We start from the raw sequence: 12,444 nt of genomic DNA on the forward strand, positions 1-12,444 counted from the left end.
ATTTGATTTTTTGTATTTATTAATTTTGCGGTTGATTTTTATTATTTATAAGTAGAAAAATTTGATCGAAACTCATAATTTTTTAATAAAGACAGAAATAAGCCAATAAGATAACTTTTTGTACTTATTTTTGTCTTTTTCAAAAAATTATAAGTTTCGATCAAAATTTTATACTTTTTCGATTCTTTCGCCGAGACGAATCAATAATTCACAAAAATTTGACGCAAAACTAACAAATGCGATTTTTTTTGAATAAAAACAAAAAAAAGTTATTATTTCACTTATGAAGTCAAATCCACCCTGAGTAAACAGGGTAAGGTAGGACATTGGGATTTGGATTTTTTGAATTTTCTCGTTTTGTCTTTATCTATATTTTTTTCGCGTTTGTTTATTTTGTGACAAATTTTATAAATTAGAGTCATTTGTAAGCCACGGAGGAGCCGTCTGAATCAGTTCAAAGTGCGTGCAAATTGGAATGGAAAAATTCTGCAATGCAGCCCCCACTACAGGGGGCTATAGGGCGGCGATCCAGTCGTCCCTTTCGGTGATTAATGAACGGCAAGATCAACCACCCTACAGCCCTGCAGGATCCCCTGGTCCATACAAACTGATCTAAGACTCCTACATTACCGAAAAGGCAAAAATAATGTTGGTGTTTACAAAATTACTTTCTTAAAAAGAGTTTTGAAAACACTATTTTCTCAAATAAACATAGACTTTGAGCCTGTTTGATAAAACTAAAATTGAAACTGAATGCTTAAAAATTAAGTACTGAAAACTCAATGCTGAATTTTTTAAACTGAAAAGCTGTTTGGTAAATATATTAAGTACTGAATTTAAAAAATATAAATTAATTTTAGTTTCAATTCTTTTTTAATTTATTAATGGTCACAATGTACTTATAATAATGGTGGAATGGTGATTGTCGTGGTAGTGGTGATGGAGTGGTGGTAGCAGTGGTGGTGGTAAAGTGCTGGCGATAGTGGTGTAATGATGATGGTGATGTAACGGTGACAGTGAGTGGTGGTGGTGTAATGGTGGCGGTGGTGGTGGTAGCGGCGGTAGAGTGATGGTGTAATGGTGACAGTGAGTGGTGTCGGTAGAGTGATAGTTGTACAGTGGTGGCATTGTGGGGGTGGCGGCGACAACGGTGTACTAATGGTAGTGGTGGTGATGGAGTGATAGGGGAATGGTGGTGGTGGTGTAATGGTGGTGGTGGAGTGGTGGTGATGGTAAAGTGGTTGTAGGAGTGATGGTGGTGGTATGGAGATTAAATGCAATTACATAAGAATTCAGCCAAAATTAAGTAGCTCAAAACTACTTATTTTTTTTCAACTGTTTAACTTATATTTTAAGTAACACTTAATTTGTTAAGCAATGTATAATGTCGTTATCAAACCTACTAAATCATTTATTACTTAATTGATTCAGTTTTAAGTGCTGAATTTAGGTTATCAAACAAACCATTTCTTTTCCATCAAATTAACATACTATGCCAAGGAAAATTAATACTAGAATGACGAACATTTGTTGAAACTATTTTTTAGATCATTGATGTGACCAAAATTTGATCAAGTTGCGCCGTATTTCTTTTCCAACAAATTTGATTTCTTAAATAGACATATATTTTACGTGAACGCCTCCGCTCTAGCATGGGCCCCCACAGTGTGTCCCCACAAACTGCACATCTCTCAACCCCAAAACACCCCTACGTGCCTTCAGAATCGTCATTCAACGCTCAAAATTTACAGATTTGTAATATTATTTTTTTTGTTTTCATTCAAGTGAATTTGTATCAATATTAAGGGGTGTTTTGGCTGCATAAGCCAATTGGATTCCTTTTATGTCTTTATTCAAATATATATATATATATATATATATATATATATATATATTTGTTAGCTTTGTGTCAAATTTTGCGAATTATTGGTTTTTCTTGACGAGGAAAATTACAAAAGTAAAAAATTATGGTCCAAACTTACATTTTTTTTGAATAAAAATAAAAAATAAGCGTTTTTCTTGATGAGAGAAATCAGAATAGTAAAAAATTATGGTCCAAACTTACATTTTTTTAATGAAGACAAAAATCGGCCCAAAGTCGGATTTTTTAGCTTTATTCAAAAAAATTTGAGTTTGAATAACAATATTTTATTTTTCCGATTCCTCTCGCCAATGGCTTAGCCAAAGCAAGCCTAATTTTCACGAGTGAAAGAAAGTGGAGGGACCAATAAAAAGATAGTTCAATTTTGTTTACCCTCCTTAAAAGAGGCGAACGTTACATTCACTCTTATTGATTGAAATGGTATAAGTCTCACCTTTACAATACATTTTTTGATAAACATAATGATTGTGTGGTAATCCACACTATTGATTCATCTTGACTTTTCGAATTCGTCTCGTCGAGACGATACAATAATTTGACGCAAAATTAATAAAATGAAAAAAAAATTCAAATAAAAATAAAAATAATTTATTTTGCTAAAGGTTGAGTGGAACACGATAATTTTTAAGGCAAATGAGTAGACCACCGACTATACCAAGCTAAACAAAAAATTCAAAAAGTTTAAATGGTACTGAGGCTCCGTTCCATAAATGAAATAAGAACTTATTTTTTGTTTAATAATAAGGCTTGTTCCACAAAGATGAGAATGAGGTGCTTATTTTTGAAGAATTTATATGGGTATCAATAGGCGCCGGGGAGGGAAATCGTACCGACGGCCGCTCCAGGCCGTTTCTGGCCACCGGACGGCCAATCCGAACCGTCCAAAAATTCTAAAAAAAAACCCGACGGGGCCAACACGGGAATCAACGGCATTCGAGATGTGTAGGGTGCTTGATTCGAGCACTTCTTTTCCGTGTATATATGATCCGAGGAGCGTAGGGTGCTTGATCCGAGCACTCCTTTTCGTGTATATCAATATATGATCCGAGGTGTGTAGGGTGCTCGGATCAAGAACCCTATACACCTCGGATGCCGTTGATTCCCGAGTTGGCCCAATTAGAATTTTTTTTTTAGAATTTGTGGACGGCTCGGATCGGCCGTCTGGTGGCCAGAGACGGCCCGGCGCGGCCGTCAGTACGATTTCCCTCCCCGGCGCCCATTATCATAGCAACAGTCTTATTTTTTGTATAACGCAACTTTAGGCTCAAAAATCATGTGTTTACGTAAATAATTTTCCTATCACTATAGATTTTGTTTAATAGATCTCATTGAAATCTTTAATACGATGCAAAAAAATTTGAATTTTTTTTTTCATTTACATTATTTTTGAGTTTGAAAATGTGAAAAGAACTTTTTATTTGGGTTTTGTGAAATGACCCTTCTTATTTTTGAATGAGAAGTGACAAAATAAGTATTTATTTTTTAAGAAGGTTTTCGAAACAGAGCATGAGGCCATTAAACGTACCCGTGATTTTCGGTAATTTCTCCAAACATACAACCCTCTCTCTCTTTCTCTCTTGAGAAAAATAGGTGTTTGGATCAAGCACCCTACACACCTCGGATTATATATATACGGAAAATGGGTGCTCGGATCAAGCACCCTACACACCTCGGATGTCGTTGATTCCCGCGTCGGCCCCCCTCGATTTTTTTTTTAAAGAATTTTTGGACGGCTCGGATCGGCCGTCCGGTGGCCGAAGACAGCCCGACGCGGCAGTCGGTACGATTTCCCTCCCCGGCGCCCATTATCATAGCAACAGTCTTATTTTTTGTATAATGCAATTTTAAGCTCAAAAATCATGTGTTTACGCAAATAATTTTCCTATCACTATAGATTTTATTTGATAGATCCCATTGAGATATTTAATACGGTGAAATTTTCATTTACATTATTTTTGAGTTTGAAAGTGTGAAAGGAATTTTTTATTTGGGTTTTGTGGAATGACCCTTCTTATTTTTTAATGAAAAGTGGCAAAATAAATATTTATTTTTTAAGAAGGTTTTCGGATCGGAGTCTGAGGCCATTAAACGCACCCGTGATTTTCGGTAATTACTCCAAACATACAATCCCCCCTCTCTCTCTCTCTCTCTCTCGAGATGAGAGAGAGAGAGAGAGAGAGAGAGAGAGAGAGAAAATGGGTGCTCGGATCAAGCATCCTACACACCTTATATGCCGTTGATTTCCGCGTTGGCCCCCTCGATTTGTTTTTAAAGAATTTTTGGACGGCTCGGATCGGCCGTCCGGTGTCCGGAGACTGCTCGGCGCGGCCGTGGGTACGATTTCCCTCCCTAACGCCCATTATCATAGCAACAGTCTTATTTTTTGTATAATGCAACTTCAAGTTTAAAAATCATGTGTTTACGCAAATAATTTTCCTATCACTATGGATCTTGTTTGATAGATCTCATTGAGATCTTTAATACGGTGAAAAAAATTTAATTTTTTTTTTCATTTACATTATTTTTGAGTTTGAAAATGTGAAAGGAACTTTTTATTTGGGTTTTGTGAAATGACCCTTCTTATTTTTGAATGAGAAGTGGCAAAATAAATATTTAATTTTAAGAAGGTTTTCGGAACAGAGCCTGAGGCCATTAAACGCACCCGTGATTTTCGGTAATTACTCTAAACATACAACCCTCTCTCTCTGTCTCTCTCTTAAGAGAAAAGGAGTGCTCGGATCAAACACCCTACACATCTCGGATCATATATACACGAAAAAGAAATACTCGGATCAAGCACCCTACACATCTCGGATGCCGTTGATTCCTGCATTGGCCCCCTCGGTTTTTTATTTTAGAATTTTTGGACGACTCGGATCGGCAGTTTGATGACTGAAGACGGTTCGGCGCGGCCGTCGGTACGATTTTTCTACCCGGCGCCCATTATCATAGCAACAGTCTTATTTTTTGTATACAATTCAAGCTCAAAAATCATGTGTTTACGCAAATAATTTTCCTATCACTATAGATCTTGTTTGATAGATCTTATTGAGATTTTTAATACGGTGCAAAAAAAATTTCAATTTTTTTTTCATTTACATTATTTTTTAGTTTGAAAATGTGAAAGAAATTTTTTATTTGAATTTTGTAAAATGACGCTTCTTATTTTTTAATAAAAAATAGAAAAATAAGTATTTATTTTTTAATAAAATTTTCGAAACGGAGCCTGAGGCCATTAAACGCACCCGTGATTTTCGGTAATTACTCCAAACATACAACCGTCTCTCTCTCTTGAAGAGTGAGAAAAAAGTTCAATAGTTATCGTTACTAGATCACGTTTCGCCCTAATCTCTTCCCCCCCCCCCCCCCGCTCCTTGCCGCAGATAAAACACTGAGAAAAATACACGACCTCTCCCCGACCCCCCCCCCCCCCCCCCCCCCCCCCCCCCCCCCCGACAGCCTTCCTTCAATCAGATCTTCTGTAGGAATACACGGATAGATTACCATAATGTCGACGGAGGACGAGAAGTTGTTGAAGGAGGCGAAGAAACTGCCGTGGGAGGATCGATTGATGCACAAGAACTGGAAGGTGAGGAACAATGCCAAGTCGACCTTGCCGCTCTCTGCGATTCCATCTCCGATCCCAAGGACCCCCCGCCTCCGTGAGTTCGGTGAGTTAGGGTTTCCTCTGCTTTTCTACCATTTTATCTGTGTTGTTACTCTTCTCATTGGTCTCGTATTTTGCTGCTTACTGAATAAAACTTGGTTTACTTTTACTCAAACATTAGGAACATGTATGTTTCTGTTGCTATTCTTTGAGCCTCTCAATATTACTTCTGAGTTCTGAGACGTCACAGGTACTCTTGCCTGGAAGGGGTTTCAGTTTCATAGTGGATAAACATTCATTAACAGATAGAAAATTTCTTTCTAGGCTATCGTGATACATGGTTTTCAGTTGCTTGATATATGGATCCACCACATGTCAGGGAACAATTCATTTTGCGAGAGATTCAAGCTCTTTGATATGTCAGCAGGGTAGTTTTGAAACTATTGTTGGTATAATTGTCATTTTTTTTGGTAATTGTATCTACTTTAACGAGGGGTTAGGAGTTCCTAGGCTCCACCCAATTGCTATGTTGTGTTTGTTCCGTTCATAGCTTACAAAAATTAGTGAAAGTATACTGCTGTTATTTTTCTCCTTTTTTCCGGTATTCGGTAATAGTATGTACGAGTACAAATTATTATGGAGGTTTTGGGAACTATCCATAGAAATAAATGCACCATTGTGGATCAATGCACGAATAAAATCGATTCAGGTGGGTTTGTATATATAGGTTAAGGGTATTATTTTTTGGTAATTTACGTTTGTTTCTTTTTTTTGGCCAATTGGATTTAAGTTTGTATTGTTCGTTTGTTGGACTCAAAATCGATCTTTGCAGTGGCTAATTGGGCATTTATTGTTATTTTTTCATTTTTTAGAGTTCGAGAATTGAAGCAAGGAGTCCAGAATACCATGGTTATTTAGTGATTATCGTAAACCAAAACTTTGTTTTATGTTTTTGGAGTGAAAAGAAATAGGAGTCCGATGCAGAATGGAGATATGTTTTTTTTTGAACGGCCGCAATGGAGATATGAGAAGTCTTAATTACATTTGGCGCTACTGGTAAATTAGTGTTTTTTCTTGTCCCGTTCCATTTATTTGCTAAATTATTATATATTTTTTTGGCTTTTTTGAATCCCGTGTTAAGTTTTCCGGCAAACAACTAAGGTCCATTCAATCCTATTTTTTATTAACTATTTTATGATTAGTGAATAACATTATCAGATGATTGATTGAGCATTTTTTGTTAAGCATTCGGTTTGGATTATGATTGTTTAGTAAGTCGTAAATGGCCAAGAGAAAGAGGGATGGATCAGAGTAGCTGAAGTTGGAGACCTTAAATGATTCATCACCTATGGTCTCCTCTCTTTCTCTGATTAATGCATCATTAATGGGTTTACATTTATATTTTGCATATGTTGTTTTTCTGGTCATTTAGAATTGTGTTTGTCTTGTGGTAGATTAAGAAGATTGTTGATTTTCCTTTCTACCCGATTGATCACACACAATTAAGAGAAACTGGATTAAATGGTAAATCAACTTCCTCTCTCTTTGCGTGTGTTATGATTTCTATGAAACCTTTGTTTTTATTTTTAAGACCTACTTGATTCATGCTTCGTTGCTATATTTCAAGGTTGGTTGGAAGATTCGTTGGTGCTAGCAAGGTTGAGAACTCACTATCATGATATCCAATTCCCATAATTGATGCCCCATTCGTCTGATCTTTCATGATTCGATGTGAAACTGTTAAAGAGCAAATTTGGTGTTCAATCCATATTAAAGAGAAATGTAGAAGCGGCGTTGCACGTATTTGAAGGCATACATGGGAAACCAAAAAATATATTATTTACAATTGGTTTTTCCTTTTATATGAAGTAATATTATATGAACTTTAAAGTGTTTGCTTATTTGTTGTCTCATATGGATTCCAGGTCATTCAACCTTGTGTTTTACAAGAAATTTCTTTAGCATCCTCCAATGACCATTTGAATCTTGTATTCCTTCAGTTTAGCATGGCACAATGAGAGGGTGTTCCACTAACCCTTCTTTTTATAAAAGTTCTTTTTCTTCAATTTTTCAACTCAAATATAATGAAAATGAAAAATAATTTTTTGATTTTTTTTGCACCGTATAAAAGATCTCAATGAAATCTATCAAACTAGATTCATATTGGTAGAAAAATTATTTGCGTAAACACATAATTTTTGGGCTTGAAATTTACCTTCCTTTTCAAAAACCCACTTTTTGAAAAAGTGGAACACTCTCTGACTTAATCCCCATGAGGTAATAATAATGCATTTGCAATGTTGTCTTCATTTAGTCATTTGAACCAGTGTCACTAATGTTTTTCATCACTTGACTACAAAATATGGTCAAATGTACTTACAAAAAAAAGAAAACAGAGAGGGTCAAATGAATGACATTTCTTTTCCTTTTGCTAATTCATTGTTTGCTCTGTTTTTGGAATTGTTCAGTGTAATAGTCAACATGTTGCTATAGATGGAAGGCTAATATCAAATGCTCCTCGGGACAACATTTCCTCCCAAAGCTTTCAGGTAAATGCCTAGCTTACTGTTTTTCCCTCTTTCCTTTTCTTTTATTGTATATGCAAGTGTAACGTCAGATGTTCCCGTGTTCAATGGTGTGGTTATATTATCCTTAATTTCCCTCAAGATTGGCCTTTTATGAGTGTCTCTTTGAATTCTTTGTCCAACTTAGGCTCAAACAACTGTGTTAGGAACTTGGTAATTGAAAGCATATTGGTTGTCTTTCGATGGATCTATTAGATTGGGCATGTACTCTGCTAGCAGTGCTCTTTGCTGAATCTTTGCTAAGGTTTTAATACTGATCTTTGCTTTTAGGTATTGATTTGAATGTGTCATGGTACTCATGCAACCTTCAAGTGTCTTTTTGCTGAATCAAAGCAATGGACCACTGAATTTTTGATAGAGGTTAATATGATTTCAACCATCCTATGTCCAATCCTTGTTGAACGGATTGGCTGTTGTATGGAAGGAACTCCTAAGAATATCTAGAACAATAACCTTGAAAATGCTCTACTTGGTAATTCCCAGAGTAATGAGATTAGTTTATGTAGAGACGGCTATTTTCTTAGATTTAATCGAGTAGAGGACAAAATTTGTAATATACAGCGTGCATAAATCAGTTCTCAAGCTATAGCACAATTACCAAAAGCTCCATAACCTTTCTGCTGAAATATAAAAACCTGATTTTTGTAAATTAATTGCTGACATTTATAATTAAAATTGGCTGGAACTGTGTGTGTGTGTGTGTGTGTATATATATATATATATATATATATATATGCATGGAATGGTTTTATTTAGCAGAATGTGTGACCGTAAGCGGTTGATTATGAGTTCGTAGTTGCTGGAAATAAAAGACAGATGCTGAATTTGACTAAATTAGCTGTTTTAGTAATGAAATTTTGTGAAGGAATAGAGCAATAATTTTTTTTGCTTGCTAAGTGGAAGGAATTGAGCAATTGTTTATCTGTATGGGTATATAAACTTAGTATGTGATGCGTGGATTGATGTGCTCTATGCCAGGTTGGGAAGCGACGACAAGTACCCCGACTCCATGTATAGGTATATAAACTTAGTATAAACTTAGTATCATTTATCTGTATGGGTATATAAACTTAGTATCGTTTTGCTGGACCTCGAGGTAAGTGTACAGATTCATTTGGTTTTGGTACAACGTTGAATTTTTTTCCTTTACATGTACTTGATAGTATGATTGGAATATGAAATAAGGTGTTTGTGTTGCGTTATGAGTAGAGTAGTATTTTGTTAAGTCTGATATTACAAAAGTATTATTGACCACAAAGGGTCATGTATGCCCATAAGGGTCACTGTGGCTGTAAGGTTGCTATGGCCAAGAGGGTCGAAATGGCCAGTAGGGTTCGCGAATCATCGAAAGGGTCGAAAATGACCAACAGTGTCGCTATGGCCACAATGGTCGAATGTGACAATATGATTATTTATATGGTGTAGATATAGTTTCAATTTTTAAGAGAGAATGCTAATGTGTGACAAATGATACGCTTGACATTTTCATTCTTTAATATTCTGAGAGAGTTAGCTATTATGGGAATGGTCCTTTTTAAAAAAATGTCTTTGTACAAAAATACTCACTGTCTTTCCCAAGTGATAGAGATAAGAAGGCCCACTACGAGCGTGTCTAGCAAGAAGGAAGCGTCACGGTGAAGGAAATAAATATAGCAAAGTTGTAGATAGATAGTGTCAAGTAAATGAATGAAACCATTTTGTACATGTGTAATACTCTTTTGATGAATGTCGTCGGTTTGTAGTAATCATGTCCTTTTGATAAAATAATGACTAGGAAAATATTAATTTGACATTATCACATTCCAACGTATAGAAACTTTGTAGGCTGAGTTGGGCTGTGACACCCCCACTCTCTCTCTCTCTCTCTCTCTCTCTCTCTCTCTCTCTCTACATATATATATAGATATATTATATGTGTGTGTGTTTGTGTGAAGTAGTAGTTAAAGATGGCGTTTTAATAAGTAGACATGGGTGTCGGGTTAGAAAAAGGCAGTTTTATGGAGTGGTGTTTAGGAAACAGCTAATCATCGTGCATTGCTCTTAGCCAAAGAATAATATCTCATCCTTCGTTGCTATTCCACTGTTCTACTCTTAATGTGTCTTGTTTCATGTCAAAACAAGGTGAAGCATTCACTATCGGTGATTATGATATTATACTCTTTTGAATTTAATAACCTAATTGGTGTTAGACCTTCCTGCGATGGTTTGCCATCAACGGCTTTTGGTCATTTGTATAGCTGATCTTTTTAGGCCTAATACATCCTCTTTTGATACATGGCCACTGCTAACACAAGTCAAGGTGCACCATGTTTATTCTCTTATGGATGCTAATATGCTTGCCTTGTTCGTGAACTCGAAATGGTTTATATTGTGGTCCTGCCATCCATTTTAGAGTCCGTCCTTGTTTTAGAGTTAGTACTTGCACCTTGAGATGCCAATGTCTTTGATTCATCTTATAGAAAAAAGAACCAAAACAACTCACATTTGTAATAAATAACTCCTAATATAGAAATTCCGGTGTTAAAATCTCCCATCTAAAAGAATTAATCAACAAGTTGAATCACCCAATGAGCACACAACAATGAGCAATGAGACGTGCACGTTGCAACACCACTAGTACATAGAAAACACATCTGGTATTAGTTCTGCCACCGACTCAAAGCTATACTACGCAAAATACTAATTGGGTATTAACAGTTCTTTTAGATATCTGGTATTAGTAGTCCCACAATCTAGGTGCTTATACTTGTGTAACTGTTGCCCCCTCCCCCAGATCTGAGCAAGACAAGGAACCAAAGCAAGAAGTTGTGCCTGAAGTTGTGGGCTCTGGCCTTTATGAAGAATTTGTTACAGATGGTATGTGATCAACTTTGTGAAACTATTTCCATTTTGCAGTTTTGTTCTCCCAATTATGGGTGAATGAAGTTGGAGAAGTCAGGAGCTTCAAGGAAATTGGATTTGGCTTCCAATGCTTCTTGTTATTAATGTATGTGAAAATTGTGGCATCGGAAAGTGGTCAGTATTCTCATTCTTTGTCCCATGTTATATATTGACATTTAGCTCCTTAGTTGCCGCACTTCTTGTGTACAATTCTCCTCTTCAGTAGATAGCAAGTTAGGCAATTGTATGTCATTGTTGCTTAGAATTATTCTACCATTATTGTGTGTTTCAGAAAACTGCCAAGCGGTCAGAGTGAAAGGGAGCGAAAGGGGGCTGTTGCTGAGCTAACCAAGCTCTCATCGACCAAAAGGATAGCTCCTGGTGATTTCACTGAAATTTGCCGGACACTTAAGAAGGTGGCAGGGTTTTTTTTGCATAGGATGTGGCAACTCTTAAAGTACTTCGTTAACTGCTCTGGAAGTGCTAACTATGCTTAGTGGGTTAATTTTCAATCAGTTGATTACTATTAGTTATATGAGTGAATTGACTGTTGGAACTTTTGTGAACTTGCATGGACAAATGATTTATTCATTCATTGTGGGAAGTTTGTGAACTTGCATGGACAAATGATTTATTCATTCGTTGTGGGAAGTCGAGTCAACATGTAAATAGGCCTTTTGGTGCATCATGGTTCCAGTTTATGCTTGCTTGTGGGTTTTGCATCCCTTTAATATGCTTCTATCGATTGCGTGGTTTAGATTTCGTAGTCGTACTTTTCTTGTACCTCCTAACTTGGTTTCACCTTCCCCCCCTTATTACAGCTTAGTATAGATGTCAATATAGCTGTTGCAGTTGAAGCCATCCAGGCAATTGGGAATCTTGCCAGGGGCCTACAAACACATTTCTCTTGAAATTCACGCTTCTTATTACCCATTTTACTCGTAAGTATGTTATGGGAAGCTATAGATACAGAATTCAGCTCAATTTGTATGTGTGCCTCTACCAGTTAATAGTTCACATCCTGATTGTTGTACGTGATTAAATTTGTTTGGGTATTCAAGTCCCCAACTTTTTAGGTAAGGTGTGAAAACTGAAATGCTGATTTTATAAAGAAAAACACCTGTTTTTTGTTTTTCTTATTCGGTTTTTGGTGTTGTGTTATTCTTTTTGTTTTATTTTTCTTTAGGCATTTTTCTTTTCTTAGCAGCTATTATCCCTCAGCTTACACCTTTCTCTGTGCTAGTTAGCGGTCTAATCTTTGTTAAAAGGGGGCAAACATGTAAATTTTCTTTCAAGGAATGACCAGACAAAACTTGTAAAAGCCATTTTGCTTTATGGGCTTCATACTCCTCTGCAATCTTCCCAGCTTTGTCTCTTTTTGTAATGAATGATATGTGGCTTATATGAGAAAGAGTTGCCTTTAATAATGTAAATGGTCCCAATGTTGAGTTTCTATTTGCAGTCATATGTTTAACGTTTTATTTTAATGT

At 36.2% G+C, this 12,444-nt stretch overlaps 1 long non-coding RNA gene across 1 annotated transcript; it reads left to right on the forward strand.

Moving 5' to 3' along the window:
- The first annotated feature begins 5,263 nt into the window (after positions 1–5,263).
- LOC131297898 (uncharacterized) lies at positions 5,264–11,968 on the forward strand. Its single transcript, XR_009190391.1, has 4 exons — positions 5,264–8,038; positions 9,053–9,091; positions 10,848–10,930; positions 11,776–11,968. It is a non-coding gene; the product is annotated as an uncharacterized LOC131297898 (long non-coding RNA).
- Positions 11,969–12,444: the final 476 nt, after the last annotated feature.

The sequence above is a fragment of the Rhododendron vialii genome, chromosome 8a (assembly GCF_030253575.1).
Source record: "Rhododendron vialii isolate Sample 1 chromosome 8a, ASM3025357v1".
Taxonomy (NCBI): domain Eukaryota; kingdom Viridiplantae; phylum Streptophyta; class Magnoliopsida; order Ericales; family Ericaceae; genus Rhododendron; species Rhododendron vialii.